Source organism: Pinus tabuliformis, chromosome X (genome assembly GCF_031772625.1).
Source record: "Pinus tabuliformis cultivar Carrire ecotype Pingquan chromosome X, CPIR1, whole genome shotgun sequence".
NCBI lineage: Eukaryota > Viridiplantae > Streptophyta > Pinopsida > Pinales > Pinaceae > Pinus > Pinus tabuliformis.
In genome coordinates, this window is record NC_142308.1 from 1162198057 (window position 1) to 1162217668 (window position 19612).

Here is a 19612-nt window from a genome sequence, read left to right on the forward strand (position 1 = left end):
TAAGTGCAATTCCTGCACCCAACATGGAGCTCATGAGAGTTAGTTTTTATGTTAGCATGTTCATTTTCTTCTTTTAAGCTAGTCAAAATATAGGAGATACTTTTGATCTTCTAAATTAGGGTTGATAAATTGTATCTTAATTTTATTTTATCCTTTCATTGTTTATCACACCACAATTCTTCTTAAATTTAGTTGAATAATATTTTTAATATTAACATTATTCTACATATTAACCTCTCACTTTATTCCTCAGTGATTTATCCAAGACTTGGCATTTTTATTTCATCCCCCCTTAAGCCACAAGTGATTTTGACTAGAGTTTGAAGCAATCTTACAAGTCCTCTTATCGTCCACAATGCTTATCTTGTTCTTGTACATTAGGCACCTAGTCATAGCCATGCTCTTAATAGGAAAACACTCACTTTTATGTGGAAGATAGGGTAAGGTGCATTTCATTTACTTTTGATATTAGAATCGATTAAACACATTTAGAATTGTTTTATCTTTCTCCATATTTTTTTACTAATACTGTAACCCCAAACTTCAAAACCATATAAAATAACAAGAGTGATGAGAGTTTCAAAGAGGAGTTTCTTCCTATCCCATAACAAAAATTCACTTGTTTGGAAATTATTTTCATGTCCATAATAAGCTTTCCACTCTACATTTATGCTTTTATTAATGCTATAGTTCCAATTAACCTTGTGATGAAAATTGATTGCATGATATTTGTATGAAGTGTCTTCTTCCAAGTTTTTGTTGTTGTACATAAAATTGGCATAAGTGATCTCTCTAGATTTAACTATCATAACCTTCATTTTTCTAGTGTTAATAGTCATATGTACATTGGAGAAAAAATCTTGGGGATTTATAATTTCTTATTAAGATCATAGGGAATCCTCACCATAATAACAATATCATTGACGCAAAGAAGAAGGATGATGATTATACTAGTGAGAGCCATGTTAACACAACATGTTTTTCAAAGAAATCTATATGCCAAAAATAATAGGGGACATGGGATAACCTAGGAGATTGTTTTTTCTATTAAAAATCTTTTGCATAATGATCCTAAGAATAACAAGATAGTACAAATTTGAATGATAACTCCTATATTTGTCTTAGCCTTTAGTTCTTTTTCTATGGCTTTCTAGAATTACATTGATCCTGATTTCTAAAATGATTCCATATAATTTGGCTAAAATGGGGTCAATCATAATGATCCTATAATTAGAGGCACTACTTTAACTCCACACTTTTAAAAATAAATAGAATGCAACTTTGAGTCCAAGGGTTAGGTAATCCTTACTTTATTTCTAAATTGAAGAGTTTGTGGATGTGAGGGATGAAGGTAAGCCCCTCCATTTTTTTTTAATATTTTAGCTTGGCTTTCTTCAATGTCCTTAGCTTTCTCCTTTTCAAGTTATTTTAACACCAAACCTATGTTTCATGACCCAAGATAATGCAGATACATCTAACCTAAGTCAAAACTTTACTAGAAGAATTAGTTTTCAAAGTTAAAATTTAATTAATTAAGGTATTTTTTCAACTCAACGATTCAACTCGTGAGCCACCATTCATTGCAACAACGTAAGGAAGCTACAACTATTGGTGCGCTTGTGATCCTCGAGAAGGCAAGAGTAGCGCAACGTGTGGCAGAGAATGGGAGTGCTGTGAATACTAGGGAAGTCATTCCATTTGGTTTCCAGATTTAAGAAAGGAAGCACAAGGTAAGGAAGCATGGAAGATATTTAATGTCTGATATATTGTGCTACGTTCGAAGGTGTAGCTATCACTGCAAAGGTGAAGAACAACCTGTCACATATTCGTATTTTTTTCATGTTATTTTGCCAGCATGTATTCAGCTATGCTTCTAACTGGCTGGACAAGTTCAACAAACAGACGGTGAAAAATAACTCATTGGTGTTGGTTGGCATACTGTTTGGGTGGGGATCTGCAAAGACTAGATTATAGCAGCACTGTACATTTAGTTGCTCCTCTCTTATTTCTCGACGAGTTCTTTTGAAGCTTTAACTGAACGTTGTCGAAGCTTTGGTTGCAAAAATCATAACACAAGAACATGAAGCTACAGATGGAGAAAACACTGAAGTATTTTGTCCAAATTTCAAAATGGAGCTTGCACAATCTAATTCGTATTTCAAACCTATAAAACCTAAGAGGGTTTTTAGAGTTGTTGCACAATACGTATCACATAGCTTTATATTTTGTATGTAGGAATTCTCAAAATGAGTATATTTTAATTTATGAGAGAGAATAAGTGGAGTGTGTCCATGAGAGACTTGGTGGGAATATTTTCTGGAGAGTTTCCAAAGAATTATGAGGAGGATTTATAAAGTGTGAAAATGAGTTTATGTTATTTATTAGTCCCTGCTCCGGCATAGCAGGGACTATAGCATTCGATCGGGCGTTGATTCGGTATTACTTTTTCGGTTGACCGTAAATTTTTGGTGTTTAATTGATTTTAAACAAAGTTGTTGGCGATTTGACTCCAAAAAATTTTAACCAAACTTTCGATTTCACCCTCTTAGTGCAAGCGTCTCTTGCCTCGATGTGATTTTAGTGACGACAAGTTATTTCTTGCCCGTGCTTAGACAAGTTATTTTATCCTAAGTTTTTTCTTGCCCGTGCTTAGACTCTTACGCTGGATGTTCTAGTTTATACGTAGGTTGGATGTTCTGGTTTATACGTATGTTTACGCATGTTATCCATCTGTCACTATGCAGCCTCGATGCATCAACACTTGGATTTCTCGTTGGATGAAACCTACCCAGGATCCTTTGTTCTGTGTGAAAACCCAGAAGCGGGGTTGTCTGTCTATCATTCTTTCTCGAGTGCAATTCTTTCATTTTCTGGCTAGCTAGATCTGTAAGCGGTAGCTCGGGCCACAAGAGTGTACTAGTTGATTTCTGTGAGACAGAAGCAGGTACATGGGAGACAGGAGGGAAGACTGCAGCTCACGAAAAATCAGGTACATTTCAGAAGAAAAAAAAGCATAATTACTTACATGACCTAGTACTTCTTGTGCTTGGCTGAGAACTGGATTGGAACTGACTCGATTGGATTCACTATCATTGGTCAGTTTGGAATATTGAAAGCTCATGTGCAGGGAAGATACACTGATAACTGTAAATTCCCCTGCTGCTTAAAATAAAGAAAATGTTCCCTATGGTTACCTCGTTTCTGCCTTTGCTCCTAAGAAGTCGTATGATTTTCGATTTTCCAGCGCTAAGCTGCCCAGATGATGCATTCTTGAGTACGGTATATATCCATCGGCTTGAAATATGATCCTTGAACTAATGGTTTGTGCGCCTCCGGCCAAGAACGTCTGTAGCATAGGATGCCCTGCCTCAAGTGACGGAGTAGCCGCGACGATCCGTGCCGCGGGGGTTGGCCTATCTAGCTTCCCTGCCCTAGAAGCTCTCTTACCATCCCCGTAGTCTCCTTAGAAACTCGGCTCTCGACTAGGTTACGCAATGAGCTTGCTGCTCCGTCTGCCTATTGCTTTGCGACTACAGGTTCTCTTGTGGATAGCTAGGTCCTACCTGGGATCTAGGTATCACCACCGGGGCGTTACCGCTTTCCGGGCCTGCCAAATACTTACTCTCAGACAATCTCTTCTCGTACACGTCCAGAGCATTGGAGAACTTCTCCTCGTTCTTTGCAATTTCTGTCTGGTTCTGAGGAATGCCCCACAACGGAGCGAATCCCAGTTGAAATACTAGAAAGGAACTGGGAGGATTATAAGTCTGGCTTTCCACCTCCATCCACTGCTCAATCACAGCTCTCTCTGCCAAACTCTTACCTAACAGCCCAATGGTCCCCTGTGCTGCGTACTTCTCTGCAATGTACCGAACGATGGCCTTCGATTCTGCATTAACCATAAAGCAAAAAATGGATAAGTAAAAGATGAATCTCTAACAAACTGCCATAAGTTTCTAGATGCAGTTTGAGTAATTATGTGATATGTATGGATACAAACCAAAAAGAGTCAGAGCGCCGTCCTCGAGCACAGGTACCTGCCCGAAGGGCTGCATAAACGAGAACCCAAATTATAACATAGTATATCCAGGTTATTTACTGGAAAAAACTACTTGGCGAAACCTTCTTTACAAGAGTCATCGTTTGATAGCATGAAATGACAGTTGTTAAACTTAGGTGAACAGCAGGGTATAGTCGAGATTGGCACTTGTTAAAATTTAACCATCACTTGTCAATATTCTAAATTCACTTGTCAATATTGTGAGACGTGTCCAAAAGAGATCTCCGGTGTATTTAAATAAATCATAAGAGTGGTAGTAAATAAATCTATGAGTTGCATTTATTCCTATGATATGTTGCTAATTCTATTTCAAGAAGACTGACTGACACACATATATTATGTCATTTACTGATATGATGCAGGTCACTTACTGATACAATGTAGGTGAATGAAGGTAGAAGATATTTCATTATAATACTGAAATATTTTTGTGAGAGAGGCACGGCGGTGTAGTAGAGCACTAACGCTGAGGCAGAAGCGAGTTTTCTTTTCCTGCAAAGTTCGTGTACCTTCTGTATGAAATAGTCCTCCTTATCTGATTAAGGATGCATGCAATTATTCCTCCTGAGTGGTCTGGTTTTCTGTTACTGGTATTAATTGTAGCAAGATCTGGAGCACGGGAGGCAGTATCATCAATGAAGCCAAATGACGCTAATACTGTGAGTTAATCCTTTTGCACTAGAGTTCTACAACAGCTATTAACTTCGCCCTAATCAGGAAGTATAGTGATGCACTTTTCAAGCCAAGCTCAGGAATTCGCTCAGGACTGAACTTGGACTAACTGTTGTTGTGATATTATTAACTTCCATATTCGCAGTATTGCACTTACAAAGCTAAGGTCTAGAATATATTGAGAATCGAGCTTGGGTTAATATGATAATCTAGCTTGGGCTATGAAAATCAAATTTCTATATATAGTAAACTCATAGAAATTTATCCCTAAACATTGCCTTAAGAAGAACATGGGATGTGATCGGGATTAAGTTGTAGTTATGCAAAATATTTGGGTGGGCTGGGCTCAATTGTTGTGCAAAGTGCCTAGTAAATATGAATCTGTATGTTCATTGTTTTGTGTGAGAAGGCCTGATTTCACTTGCATTTAGTGTTTGTGATAGAAAAAAGCAATGCAATCAATATGCACCAAACAATAGAAAACTTTTGAGTCATAACCTTTATCGGGTTCTGCAATGTTCTTCTTTTCAAATATTTTTCACACTCCCAATGCCATGCTGCTGGTGTTGTGTATATTGTATGCCCTGGTCAAAAACATAATTTTCCAAATGAAAAAAACATTTAAACTTTTGTTATATGCTGTTGCAGGCCCCTGAAGGTGCAGGCAAGTTGAAGTGGATGTATTCTGGTGTGCACAAAACAAGTCCATCTCATGAATTTGAATCAGAATGTGCTAAAATGGGGAGCTCATGCAGGCCAATAGAGGTGTTGGGCTCACAAGCGCCATTAAATTTTGGCTCTCAGGAAAAAGGATTGTCTGAGACGTTGAACGTCTTTGGAGATACTAGGCAATCAAACTTGGCCCTCTTGCACATGCTGGAAGGCATAGGAATGAACGGAGACGAGGCCGGATCAGTACCAGCTTGCAACTTCAATCATGGCCCATAGCTCCTGCTTCCTGTGCTAGAGCAACAGAGGTCATGGGGATTTCAGGAGCTGCTATCATTTCCGATCTGTGATAATGATAGCAAACGTGAAAGTCCATCCTTTGACGAGTTTCTGCACGGTGGTCATGGATCTGAATATGATTTGAATCTGACAAGTTGTAGAAGGGCAAAATCATGTACTTCGCTTGTCAAAACTGAAGCAAAAGATCAGTTCTCCAGCTTGGATGCCCCAGAGGAGGGTGTGAGCTCTTCAAGCTCGGAGCCCAACTCATCTAACACTGTGAATTGTTCAGACAATTGCAACGACAAGAGATTGGGGAATATTAAGGGTTACCAAGCCAATACAGCCACCCATGAACGAATTAGGAAGAGGAAGCGTTCAAAGGTCTGCAAGAACAGTGAAGAAGTGGAGAGCCAAAGGATGACTCACATTGCTGTTGAGCGCAATAGGAGAAAGCAAATGAACGAGCATCTAATAGTCCGGCGTTTCCTGATGCCGGTCTCTTTCATCCAAAGGGTACAAATTCTGCACCATTATATTGTCATTTCAATTCCTATAACTTTAAATGAAATTTATGGCTTAGGGATTTATTTGGGTCATATATGTCTTTGTTCAGGGAGACCAGGCCTCCATTATTGGAGGTGCAATTGACTTTGTGAAAGAACTGGAACAGCTCTTGCAGTCTCTTCAAGCTCAAGCTCAAAAGCGTAGAAAACAATGTGAACTGGAATGTGAGCTCAAAATGATTTGCAGGGTTGAACTGATACGTGTGTTTTTGTATTTAGAGAAGCATTATGATAAGTGTTTTGTTTTTTTGTGTGGTTAAGACAGCATTAAGGAAACAAGATGTAAATGAAGTTGTGATGAACCAGTGTGTTTTTTTATTCCTAATTAAGAAGTGTGCTTTTTATTCATGATTGCAATAAAAGGTTCTCCTCAGATTAATACTTATAATTTGGCTTTGTGAGATATATAACCGATTGTTTTTTTAAGTGAATCTGTCCACCATTGTTTTCCCAACGTCATTTTGTTAATTTTTAACATTTCCTTATAAATGGACGGTTTATCTTTGACATCACTCTGTTTGTGCTTCAATGTTCTGGTCAATTCTTTGTTAGAACAGACAACGGACCATTTAAATGATTTTATTTTGGATTTGATTTAGCAAGGTATATTTGCATACTTTTCATAATTGATGATTATAAAGCTTCAATTTCAAGTTAAATGCTTGTCTTTAGTATTTTGGTCACGGTTACTAATTACAGATTTCATTTGTTTTCTTAAGAATGAGATGCGAAATTTCACTAGAAAGATAGTGGAATTGATGAAGAAAGAAAAGCTCTTCGCATGGCAAAGTGGACCCATTATATTAACACAGGTACCCTGTCTTGTTGTGATACTTGTCTTCAGTGTTGAGTCTGAAGTATGGCTTTCTGGTCTGACCCATAAGTTTATGCAGATTGAGGATGAATATGGTAACGTGGAGAAACCTTATGGAGAAAAGGGTCAGTCATATTTACAATGGACTGCAAAATGGCAATATCATTAAATACAGGCCTCCCTTGGGTGATGTGGACTGAGAATTAGGCAGGATGGTAATGTTTTCTTTGCCTCATCACAACTATAAAGCATATTATCAGGCGCTTCCGAATTTTGATTTTCCCTACATCACAGAATTTACATATACTTTCGAACATTACTATGTTCGAAACAAAGCTGCAATCTATTGCCTCAGTAGAGCTTGAGTATTAGAAATGCGGGGGCTTCCTGTTCACGCTGCTAAAATATCATTTTCATTACAGGTTTACGGCATTTGGATCGAGCATCCCTCGTAGGCCTACAGAGGATGTTGCTTTTGCAGTAGCCCGATTTTACCAGAGGAGGAACATTCCAGAATTATTACATGGTGGGGTTTATTCTTATTTTGTATTGAGCTCAAGGCCATATGTATTAATATTTATGCTACTAGGCTCATGCAGTTATATTTATGTTTTTATTTGCATGATAACCCAGGGTTTATTAAGCAACATACATCTCCCTAACCCTTAAACACATCCCAACCCTTAAACACCTGGCCTCTCTCAATAGAATAAATGAACAATCTTATTTACCATATGCTTTTTATGTTCCAATACCATGGAGGCATAAACTTTGGCCGGACAACTGGAGGTCTATTCATTGCCACCAGTTGTGAATACGATGCACCAATTGACGAATATGTTATGCAAAGGTTCCCAGTGCCAAATTATGTTCCACAGGGAAAGTGTATATAGATATAATTAAAATTTCTTTCATTGATTGAATGTTTTCCAGTTCAATTACCTCAATTCCACAATGGGAATTTAGAACCATTGTTAGGTCAAAGGGGGCATCTGAAAGAGTTGCACAAAGCTATACAGAACTGCTTGACTGACTTTAAGGCATCAAATACTGTGGATATGCAGGCAACAATATATTCTAAATGTAGTAGCTTATGTGCTACCTTTATCAGCAACAAGGGCCTTAAGCATGCAGCAACCGTGCAATTCAATGGAAACTCTTATCAGCTACCTGCTTGGTCTGTCAGTACCTTACCTGACTGCAAAGTAATAAGGTTCCGGCAACTCAAAGAACTCTAGTTTCTCAACTCTTATCAGCTACCTGCTTGGTCTGTCAGTACCTTACCTGACTGCAAAGTAATAAGGTTCCGACAACTCAAAGAACAACTCAAAGAACTCTAGTTTCTCAACCCCCGTAGGGACTACCGCTACGACAGTGGCTCCCTTGTTTATTTTTGGGTATTTTTGTAAGGAGTGATATCATAATAATGGCATGAATTTGAGGTTATGAATCATAATATTGAAAAAGTTAAAGTAAGGAAGGATGTGAAAGGTCAAGAAGCCAATGTTATTTATTTAACTTGAGTTAAAATAAAAAAAAATAAAAAACCACTATTTTAATTATTGTAATAGTCAAACTTTTAAGTCAAATAAAAGTCATGTCTTGGTATGTAAAAGGTGCATTTTTCATCCAAGATCCATTAAGTAGAATTGATAGAAAAGTCTGGAGTCAAAAATAAATTTAAAATCAAGTCAAAAGTGTTAATGATTGTAATGGGTGCATGATTGGCAAAGTTTGACACCCAAAGTCTAGTCATTGTAAAAATAATTTGAAGGAATATTGTAGTACAAAAGAGTGCTCAAAAAGAAGGTTCAAGTAAAGTGAAACATTGGCCAAGCTCAGAGGAGATAACTTGGTAAAGTGATTCAGTTGTAGGTTACAGTGAACAAGGTGAAGTTCACGACAGAAGACGAAGATGGATTGAGAGAAAAGTCACAGCGATGGCATAACAATTAGTATTGTTGATGAAGAGAAAGAGATTGTTGAATTAAAGGAGCAACTTGACATATTAATGAAGTTGTTACAAAGATAGAGAGATGGATAGGTAATAAAGCGAATAGTTAAATGGCCAATTAAATAGTTGATGGAAAGAATACTGAAGCGCAAAATGAAAGTTTTAGAAGCAGAGAAACTCCAAACAAATATATACATTTGTGAACCAGAACAAGGACCATTGCTAGGTGACAGCGATGATGATGTGAGCGTGGGTTCAATTCCCACAAATGTCACTATAAATTATTGTGAAGAACATTCATTAAAAATTATTATGCAGATTAAAAAGAGGCCAGAAGAACGAGAGGATGATGAATGTATGGATATGGACAACAATAAGAAAATTGAAGAAGATGAGGAAGAGTCAGTGGAAAACTTGAAGGATTGTATGCTACATACAGAAGGGATGTAAGAAGTCATAAGAGAGACCTCCAGGTCTCATGATTTTGAATCTAATACTTATTTTTCATTTGCAGGTAGTGGAAAATTGCAAGAAATAGAGAGTAAGCTGGAAATTAAGGAAGCTCAGGAACCATTGGAGGAACCTATGCAAGTATACAAAGGCATAGATATGGAGGTTGTTGCTGCAAAAATGATTTTTTTAGAGGATTGATTGGATAATCCAAATAACAGTTGTGAAGCAAATGAAATGATGATGGACTGCAAAAATTTCATGGAGGATGAGGACGAGGTTTCAATGATAAAAATGTAGCAGCAAAGTAGAAATAACGAGGATGACTTCCAAGAGAAGAGGCGAAGAATGGTAGAAGATGAGTGGTATCCTAGTGAATTCATGGAGGACACCAATCATTTTCAACAAAGAATGGGTGATATTTACCAGCAAGAAGACAATTTGGACATGGAAATTGAAGAGATTAGAAGATTGATGGTGAAAGTGTCCCAAAAGAGACATATTGCGGGAAGGAAAGAAGATGGCAAAAGCTTGTTGATGACAAATGAACAAGCATATATTAGCAAGGAGAAGGGATAATTGCAACATAAAGTATGGAATCCTGGAAGACAGAAAAAGGCAACAACGGAATGGCAACAATATGACAAAGAAATTGATCAACGACAAACTAAAGTTTGGGATCCAAGAAGATTTTTATCATCTTATGAAGACTGATGTTCGGGAGACCATGATTTTCTTTTACCTGGGGAGTTTGATGTAGGTGCATCTAACCTAGGTCAAATATTTACTAGAGGAGTTAGTTCTCAAAGTTAGGATTTAATTAATTAATGTATTTTTTTCAATAGTTTTAGGAGAAAATGACAATTCTTGTAAATAGGAGAATATTCAAGAGTATTGTGGAAGGTTTGATAAGATTATGGATTAGTTAGATCTTATCTAGGGATAAAGGATTGGATGAGAGGTTTTAGGAATCAAAATAGATATTTTGGGAGTTAGTTTAGGGATCTAGAACCTACTTGGGTTCTAATCTATTTCTATAAATTTGAAGCGAGCCCATGAGGCATGTATGATGTAGATGTGTGTGAGTGAGTGTGAGGAATGAGTGGCCAATCATTGGGCCACGATTTATCTTGTAATTATTTTGTTTTATTAATTAATTATTTCCCCATTTTGTGTGCATACCTATTGTTGCCTTCAATATTGATTAAGGTGTTTTGAAATATGGTTATTTGTACCTGCGTCACAAGGCCTCTTAGGGTCATAAGGTTTCTTTTAGGTGTGTCATGATCCCTCGAGTATGAAACACCAATGTGTTTCACCTCTTTTTTGTGGACCACATAGTTACTTCACTTGGAATACACCTCACAGTAGGTTTACTTATATAATATCTATACCATTAGTTAATTAGCAATATATCATAACTCTTTGATATAATGTAGGTAATCTTACTGTCACTTCTACTTCAATTAATCTCCCATTCATAAAGACATGAGCATTATATGCAAGATAATAACGCATCATTAATATGCACAATTTAATAAAGGAAATGGCCCTTCGGCCTTCTGCTTTTATTAAATCCACAATTTTACAACAATATCACGAGAAAAAGACTCGGTCCACAAAATCACAGAATTAAGAAACCTTAAGAAATTACAAAGAACTTGTCTTTATAGTGTTTGGAGCCCATTGGGTCACCCTTCCACCCTATTGTGGGTCTTACCTTCCACTGCATGGGTTATCTCATCTAAGACAATTTGGTTTGGTTTTGGTTTCCCAATAGGACCTTCGGCCTTGGATGACTATGAGACCAAGCTCATTCCAACCCCTCTTCCTTGTCCAAGACTCGACTTCCTCTCCTTGGCTCCCTCACTTATCCCTCCTTGCATTCAATTATATTAACATCTTGTGTGTTATGTCTTCCATTGATTCTTCTACTCATGTAGTTCTCCCCTACTTATACCATCATACCCCTAAACATCATGTAGTTCTTCGCCCACGTCTTGGTCGACTATACTAGTTATCTCGTCCTTTACTTCTAATAGTGTGCATGACTTGGGCTATCTAACCGTCCACCCTAGTGCCCTTAAATTTTGTTCCATTGACACCAAACTTTTTCTTACCCCTCTCATCTCTCCTAGCCAACGCCTTTGGCTTGTGCATCTCTTCCCACCTAGCCAATGCCCTCGTCCTGTCTTGCTGGATGATGCCCACAACTCACCCATCTTGTCTCGCCCGTTTGATGCCCTCGTCTTGTCGCATCTCATCTTGGGGGCTCGAATCATCATTTTTTCCACCATGGCACCCTCGCACAACTCTAACTCATCCCAGGCCAACCTCGTTTACCACTTGGTCACTATTTTGGGTTGTTTTGGCCGGTGTCTTAGGGCATCCATGCTTCCCCTCATGGTGTCTTCACAAGCCTCCTCACCCATCATTAGGGTAAGTTGGGTTCTCGATCACTCTCATCCACCATGTAACCAAGTTGCCCACATGTGCCCAACGAAAAACCCAAGTGTTGGCTTTTCAACACCTCATGTTGGCACGTCTTCACCCAACCTCCACTTTCATCACATTTCTTGTGATATATTCTTGAAAATTATGTGATGGATATGTCACCCATGGAACACACATCGTTTAAAGGAATGTAAAACTCTAGGGCCTAACTTCCTCCCCCACTCAAATTTATTTATGTCCCAGCAATAGTCCAACCACAACCCTCTAGTCATCTCCCATTGGTTATCGTCAGTCCCTCTAGATGTTATCTTTAACTACATCTCTAGAAGTTGCTCCTACATATTGGCATGTCTTGAATCCCCTCACGAGGCTTGATTAATTAGGTGGCTAGAATAGTTGTCGCACCAAGCTCCATAAGAGCTCATGTCCTACAATGCAATATCATTGATCTCAAATCATCGTGACTCCACCATTTTGTTGCTATAGAGGCACCACCCTAGCTACCCAAATGATCTTGGTTCACCATTAGACTCTAACAATGAGCCATCTCCTAATGGTACAATGAGATAAAAAGGAGCGTTGGTCAAGGTGACCCCCACCCTCATCTCCTATCAGATCTCTTCGAAGCATTCCTCCATAATTCCTTTTAATGTAAGTCAACAAAGGAGGATATGACCCTATCTTGCCCTCTACTTCCTTAAAAAGTCTCTCAAGCTCTAGATATCATGGCCAACATCCTGGGCTCAATGTCGATGTATCGACCTCAACATACCAAGGCACCTCTCCTTGGTCACATCTTTGAACCATTGTTGCCATCCTAGTTTCCTCTATGTGCTTTGATTTTCCTTTCCTCTTATCTAACTTCTCTAACTTTATTGTCAAATCAGACATGTTGTACATGTCATGAGAGAAGATACTCCATATCATTATTTCTTAGATCTCTACATGTAGTACCAAAAAAAAATTATTCATTCCCAAAGATGGTGGCCATCCTCACTATTGTATTTGTGTCTCCTCTTTGAGTCTTCACTATGATTGGCTCAAGTCCTAACAAAATGAATATATGCCCTATATGAGGAAGATAGACAAATTTCTCATCAATAAAACAATTCCTGCCCCAAAATTAGGTCATAGTCATCAAGTTGCACCACTCTAAGGTCCACCTTTCCCTACTAATACCCCATGCAAATAGGTACATTATCAATCTAACCAATCACTCAGATATCTCCATAATTAATTGCCTTAAAATATGCCTTCTTAGGCTTGACCCTAAGATCAAGTTTCCTTGCTATTTTTTCCTTGACAAAGTTGTGGGTAGCTCCATTATCTCCATCACTATCACTTGGATGCTTCCTAACTCTACTCCAACAAAATCCAATTGGGTTTTCTCCTTACCCTTCCTTTTTGATTTATTCTTATGGGAAGATATTTCTCATAGTACTTGTAACATCCCAACCTTAGCTACATGTTGATGCTCCAAAGTAGCCACCTTCTTCTTGATCAAACAATTCCTTGCCAAGTGAAGCTATTTGCATATCCAACAAGATACATGATTCTTTTCTTTGGCACTAACGAAGTTAATGTATGCATATTTATTTCAAGAGTGATTCACGTGTCTATTTAATTGTCAACTAGGGTTTGTTAACTCATGAGGGTCCCTATGTTATATGCATAGTATTATAATTCCTATTAAGAGTATGGATGTGCATGAAACCTACAAGTGGTGGAAATCAGGATTAAGACATGTCAAACTATTATGATTGTTATAGTCATAAGTTTACCCAATTACAGGAGTAAATGTCTTACAAGTAGGATCATTTATTTATCAGGTTTTCCTATACAAATATTATTTTGTAGTAGTCTGCTAATTTCGCAGCAGAGACTATTGATTTCGCAACAATTGTGCAACCACTTTTAAAGCACACTCAAGGACAAAACAAGGCCCAAAAAAAATCGAAATTAAAATCACACCAACTATACTTAAGCACACAATTAAATCTATTCGGTTGATCACAAATCTATTGAACTTTAACCAAACTGAATTTGCAAGAAAAGGCATGTACATTATTCAAATGATTGGAAAAGTAAATGTTCACAAGCCTTACCTCGAGCGGGCCCAAACTCGAGGATATGACTTGTGCCTGAAGCTCAATTACACATAGGAACTCATTAGAAAGAAGTATGCATTCACGAGCAAATGTATTATTAAAAAAATAATATTCACCAGCCTCCTCCATTCATTAGAGTTCATACATATTTATAAGTCGAGGGGGAGAAATCTCAACCACATACAACTAATAGACACTATTCAATATTGCTCCTAACTTTCTAAATCCAGACCAAACATAGTTACATATCATTTTTGATGAAGAGCCTTGGTGACACATCAATTGATGCGCACCAATGCATCTAAACTATTGATATAATAAAACTTCATGACACAGATTGTTTCCCTCAGTTCAAATATAATTAAGATGAGTAACTCATTTTCTTGATTGGCTACAAATAACAACTAAAAGAGATAAAGATAACAATCCATAATGAGGATGCCAATTCCCTAGAGAGCTGCCTTTTAGCCACTCTTCTCTTTCAACACTTCAAAACATATGTTCATAAAAGATGCCTATGGTCTTGAATCAATGAGAATTAGTGACTTTATTTATGAATTAGTGAATTTTCAAACAACAAGCACTCTTTAACTAATTCCTAGCTTCTTCATAATGAAAAATACAAAACTAATGAGACATATGCTTATAGATTAATAGCTTGTGGTAACCATAGGCTTTAAATCACTTGGGAAGGAAAAAGATAAGAAAGGGGAACTGATTTTGCAGCAAAAATGGTTCATTTTCAGCTCAACACACCTCCCTACTGAGCTTGATGCATGTCGTCATGAATCCTCTTCCTCTCCTTTAGGAATTCCCACATGTACACTACTCTAGGAGTAGGATGAATGGTTGAATTCACCCAAGTAATAATAACCAAAGAACCTTTCAAATTCTTTCTAGGTCAGGCACCAGAGTGCTGGAAAGTGAAATATTAACTCTATCCAACGAGCTCCATATTTCATCAAAGAATGACATTAAAACTCAACCGTGTTTAGTGCCAGGAAAAAATATGGGTAACCCATCAAAATCTTTTGTTGGAGGTACCACAGAATATCATTCCACAAATCTTGAGCAATCAATAAAACTTTACAAGTATCGGCCCTATACAATTCCCTGTACTCAGTAACATCCAACCATTGGTTGTGTACAATGGTTGTTGTGTGTCCTAGATTCATCCTTAACTTGTTAACACCATCTCGAATCAACCTTGTTAGAGGGTACTCCTCTCTAACTACAATATTCGAGGCTTTCTCCATTGCTGCATAAAAATTCTAAGATTCCTTATATTGAAAGATGAATATCCCATACAAATGGGTTCGGATTCCACCTAGAATTATCTAGTAAAATAAAATTAAAAAGTTACAACTCACACAACAGATTTTGATTAGAGTTGTCAACATACACATATATGTCTAGAAAATATTGAGGCTGAAAAATATGATAAGATTTCCTTGCTGTGATTATTTGTAGTTGAAATATAACCCAAGGCTCATGTAAATAGATGGAATATATCCGCAAAGGAATTCAGGTAGTAAACCCTTGCATGGCCAATTTGACTACAAAATTTTTAAGCTCCTCTTCTTTTAAGGCTTGTTCTTCCATCTTTTAATTTCATTACCCCACTTGGCCTCTTGGCCCAAGTACATGGTGAACCATCTTTTCTTGATTTTCTCAATTACCTATTGATGATTATCTTTTTTAATCACCCCCAAATCAAATAATTCATCCTTCTGTCAACTCAGAAGATCAGTTTTAAGTTGTAAAATTGCATATGTGTTAGGTAAAATATCATCAAGGATAACATTAATGACATGTTGTGCCTCTGTCGCACATTCTTGGGAATGAGTGGCTTTGGCCTCGGGCCCTTCACCTCATCAATTACTTTTAATAGATCATCCATATTATGAAATTTTGGATTGAGTCTACTTAATTTACCCTTTAAGCTCTAGTTTTACAACAAAAGTTTTTTATTTTGTTTCAACAAAGTTTGATAAGCATGACTGCAACCTTACCTTTTAGTTTCTTCCCTTTGTCATCGACAACTCCAACATGAAATTTTATCTCCTCCTAAAACAGACAATCACCTTAACTGTATACTACAAAATTTTCAACACATGTGTCTCCTACATCCATATCCTTGGGTCCATAATCCGATCCTGTTTATGGTCCTGTTTCGCTATCACCCATAATGTTAACAAGGTTATCCTAGCTTTATTTTCCCTTTCCTTTTCGGGATTCCCTAGTAAGGTAACATCGTTTAGAGCTCAACAATGGAATATTAAATTCTGTTTTCCCCTTATATAGGTTCCATTTTCTTTGTGAGAGGTCAGACAGATGCTCGTGGCTTCAACTTTCCACCTTGTGAAAAAGGTCCCCACATGAGCCCCATTCTGGTTAACTCATCTATGACAATAATCCTAATAAGTCCCTGGTGGAACAAAGCTAATTCTAGGTTCTTTACTTTCTATCATTGCGGCCATCTTGGTTAACCTATTGAGGTGGAAATAAAACATATTCATCGATTTTACTCTAGCTAGATGCATTAAAATCTGGATATGATAATGATAAACTTTATTGTAATGACCGTCACATGTGACAATTTTTTGAATAAAGTATATGACATCTTGCCATACTGATTGAAAAAGCTCTTTCCTAACTCCCTGCTTCAAGTCGGGCAATGACGCAAGGTCTTCTACAAAGGGGTACCAACTCTCAGTCGTAATATTCAAGTTCTTATACCATTTTTCACTGGTCATAGTGAGCCCAGCACTCGCGAACAAGGTTTCTTCATTCACTGGGATGGTGATGGTGCGAACCAAGGCCTTCTCCCCATCAAATGTTTTATAAAATTCCATTGCAATTAGGGTGTCAAAACCCTAAAATTTCTCCAAAAACAAAGCACATTGAGCATGCACAAAGATATCCCAACCAACTGGATTAGCCTTGAAATTTTTTTCACTGTCAGGCTCCTTCCTCACTATCATTCCACCCATTTTCACTCTTCAGTAATTTTTCCTATAGACACTGTTATTGTATGTTACTTTACTTCAAATGGACTGAATACAACTTGCTATGGCATTAATTCAAAACTCCAAATGTCAATTCCTCCACATTAAAACTCATTATTGCCCACTTGCTTTGAATCCCCAACCATTATGATCAGAGTATTACCATTGGGACTTATCGCCACCGCATGTTGCAAAATGATGTTGTGAAATAATACGACTGCAAAACAATGTGATCATTATGAAATGTGGGATAGGAACATTACATGCCACGTAATTTGATTAGTAAGTCTCGAGGGTGGCCACAAGGGTGAAATACCATTGAAACAATTGATGTAAGGGTGTGGGAAGTTTAGGCAGGGTATTACAATAAATTAATACCAATGTCAAGTCATGATACAAAGTGTCATGTTAAGCATAAATAGTTAGGAATAAGGGATAGTATGGTATGAAAAATAACGTAAGGTCAAGTTGGGTTATTAGATAGGAAGTGGAAATTAAATAAATTAGGTGGGTAAGATGGATAGGAGAAGGGCTTAGAACATGAAAATAGATTAATGATAATAAGAATGTTCTTTAATAGAATGATTACACATTAGGTTTAGTGTTAGGCATACCATAATTTTTTCTCTCTTTGTCTTCACTATAAAATTCGTTCTTGAAGGATAGTATGAGAAAATGATATTCATATCTTCTTGCAAAATGAATTTTATTGATATCAAGCAACATCAAGAGAAATCATGATGTCAATATTTTTATTTTAAAATTACTTCTTTTTTTCAAACTTTGTTAGTTGGAATCTCGGTTTTCTAGCACAAGCTCGTTCAATTACGCTCTTCAGGGTTTTCAAAACTAGAAATATTTACTTCTAGTTTGCCAACCAGAATCTGGTTTTCCAACATTACTAGTGTTGATAGCACATGGAAACTACGTTTTCACTACCAGATCTTTTCCTCCTTTTTTTATCGATGAACTAGAAAAATCAAGGGATCGTAGAGGAGAGTGGAGTATCCACTTGCTCTATGAGTTTCATATCAAATTGTGTTACTAACCCCTAAATAAATTATTCTTTTGGTTGGGGTTTCTGATACAACCTTAATCGATGCTTATTTTCCATTAATGGTGTTTGTGCTTCATAAGTGATATGAAGTTGTACGGGCCAGTTATCAAACACAATGTCAATGTCGTAAGGCCCCAACCATTGTGTATAGAATTTACCTTTGAAATCCTTGTATCTTGAGTCGAACAAAAGAGCCTAGTCTTTTGCTTTGAATTTATTTTCCTTTGTAAACTTATCATGCCATTTTACACGTTGTTATTGCATGACTGTCATATGGTGAATGACATCCCATCGAATCTCATCGAGCTCATCAAGCTAATTTAATCGATGTTGCTGTGCTTCAGAAAGCTCCATGCCTACTTGCAAATCATTCCTCAATGTTTTGATCTCAACTAAAATAGGGAGGTCAACTTGCTTTCCATGCACAAATTCATATGTAGTAAAACCCATAGTGCTCCTTCAGGTGATTCTATAAGCTCACAAGGCTTCTAGAAGCTTTTCGTCCCAATTCTTATGATGTTGTACAAATTTGGTGAGGATATTTTCTAGTACCTTGTTGGTAGTGTCAACCTATCCATTTTCTTGAGGATGGTAAGGGGTAGACATCCAATGCTTAATCTTAAACTTCTAATCCAAATTGGATCATTTGAATATTTTTGTTCATAAATATCGATGGATTTGGAGTAGAAAAAGTGGAGGAATCAACTCATGGGACCATTTTTACTAGCGGGACCCAATTTGGCAAAATGGGTTTGAAACCTTCTGGGAGAATTTTGAGGCATCAAACGATATTTTTTGGAGGTAAAACTTTATCGCTTTCATGCACACAATTTCATGTTATTCTACAGACAAAGATATTTCCAATGACACAAGAAGCATGTCAATCAGAGTTCATATTCAAAAGTTATGCCACTTAGAAGTTGACCTTCCTATTTTCACACTTATAACTCGGGAAGATGCCACGTTAGCCCCCATTATTCATGGAAAAGGGGCTAGGCACGTGATTATGATTTAAAAGAATCTAGAAGATTCTATATTGTAACTCTAGTTAAGATTTCATGTAGTCAAAATTAACCACTAGTAGGCTATCGAGCTATGTTATAGCCGGGTTACTACGAGGAAGAGGCATTCCATTCTTTCGAGAGAATTTTGTTCCATATTAGAGAAAAGATAGACAAGAGTGGTGAGAGGTAGAGCACACAGAGAGGATATATGTAATTTTGCATCCCATGGGCCACAAACATTACTTCTTTGTTCTTGCATCCATATTTCCAGACAAATAAGGAGAGGGAAGCGGCCTCACTTTCCATCTGGGTTTTCTCCCAAAAGGGTTTCCCAGAGAGCATATATTGCGTCTTATGTGTGTGTGAGAGCTTGTTTTTCCATTCTCTACTTTTTCTCATAATTTCCATTCGCATGCATGCACTAATTACAGTCAAATATACAAATATTAAAGTTTAATAAAACTATAATAGTGTAGAATCTCATATTTTTAATATAATATTCCCAGATTTGTTGCAA

The 19612-nt window shown here is 37.2% G+C and overlaps 2 pseudogenes; one reads left to right on the forward strand and one right to left on the reverse strand.

Moving 5' to 3' along the window:
- Positions 1-2617: 2617 nt before the first annotated feature.
- Positions 2618-4420, reverse strand: LOC149144024 (glutathione S-transferase F10 pseudogene; annotated as a pseudogene).
- Positions 4421-4605: 185 nt separating this feature from the next.
- On the forward strand, positions 4606-6506 carry LOC149144025 (uncharacterized; annotated as a pseudogene).
- Positions 6507-19612: the final 13106 nt, after the last annotated feature.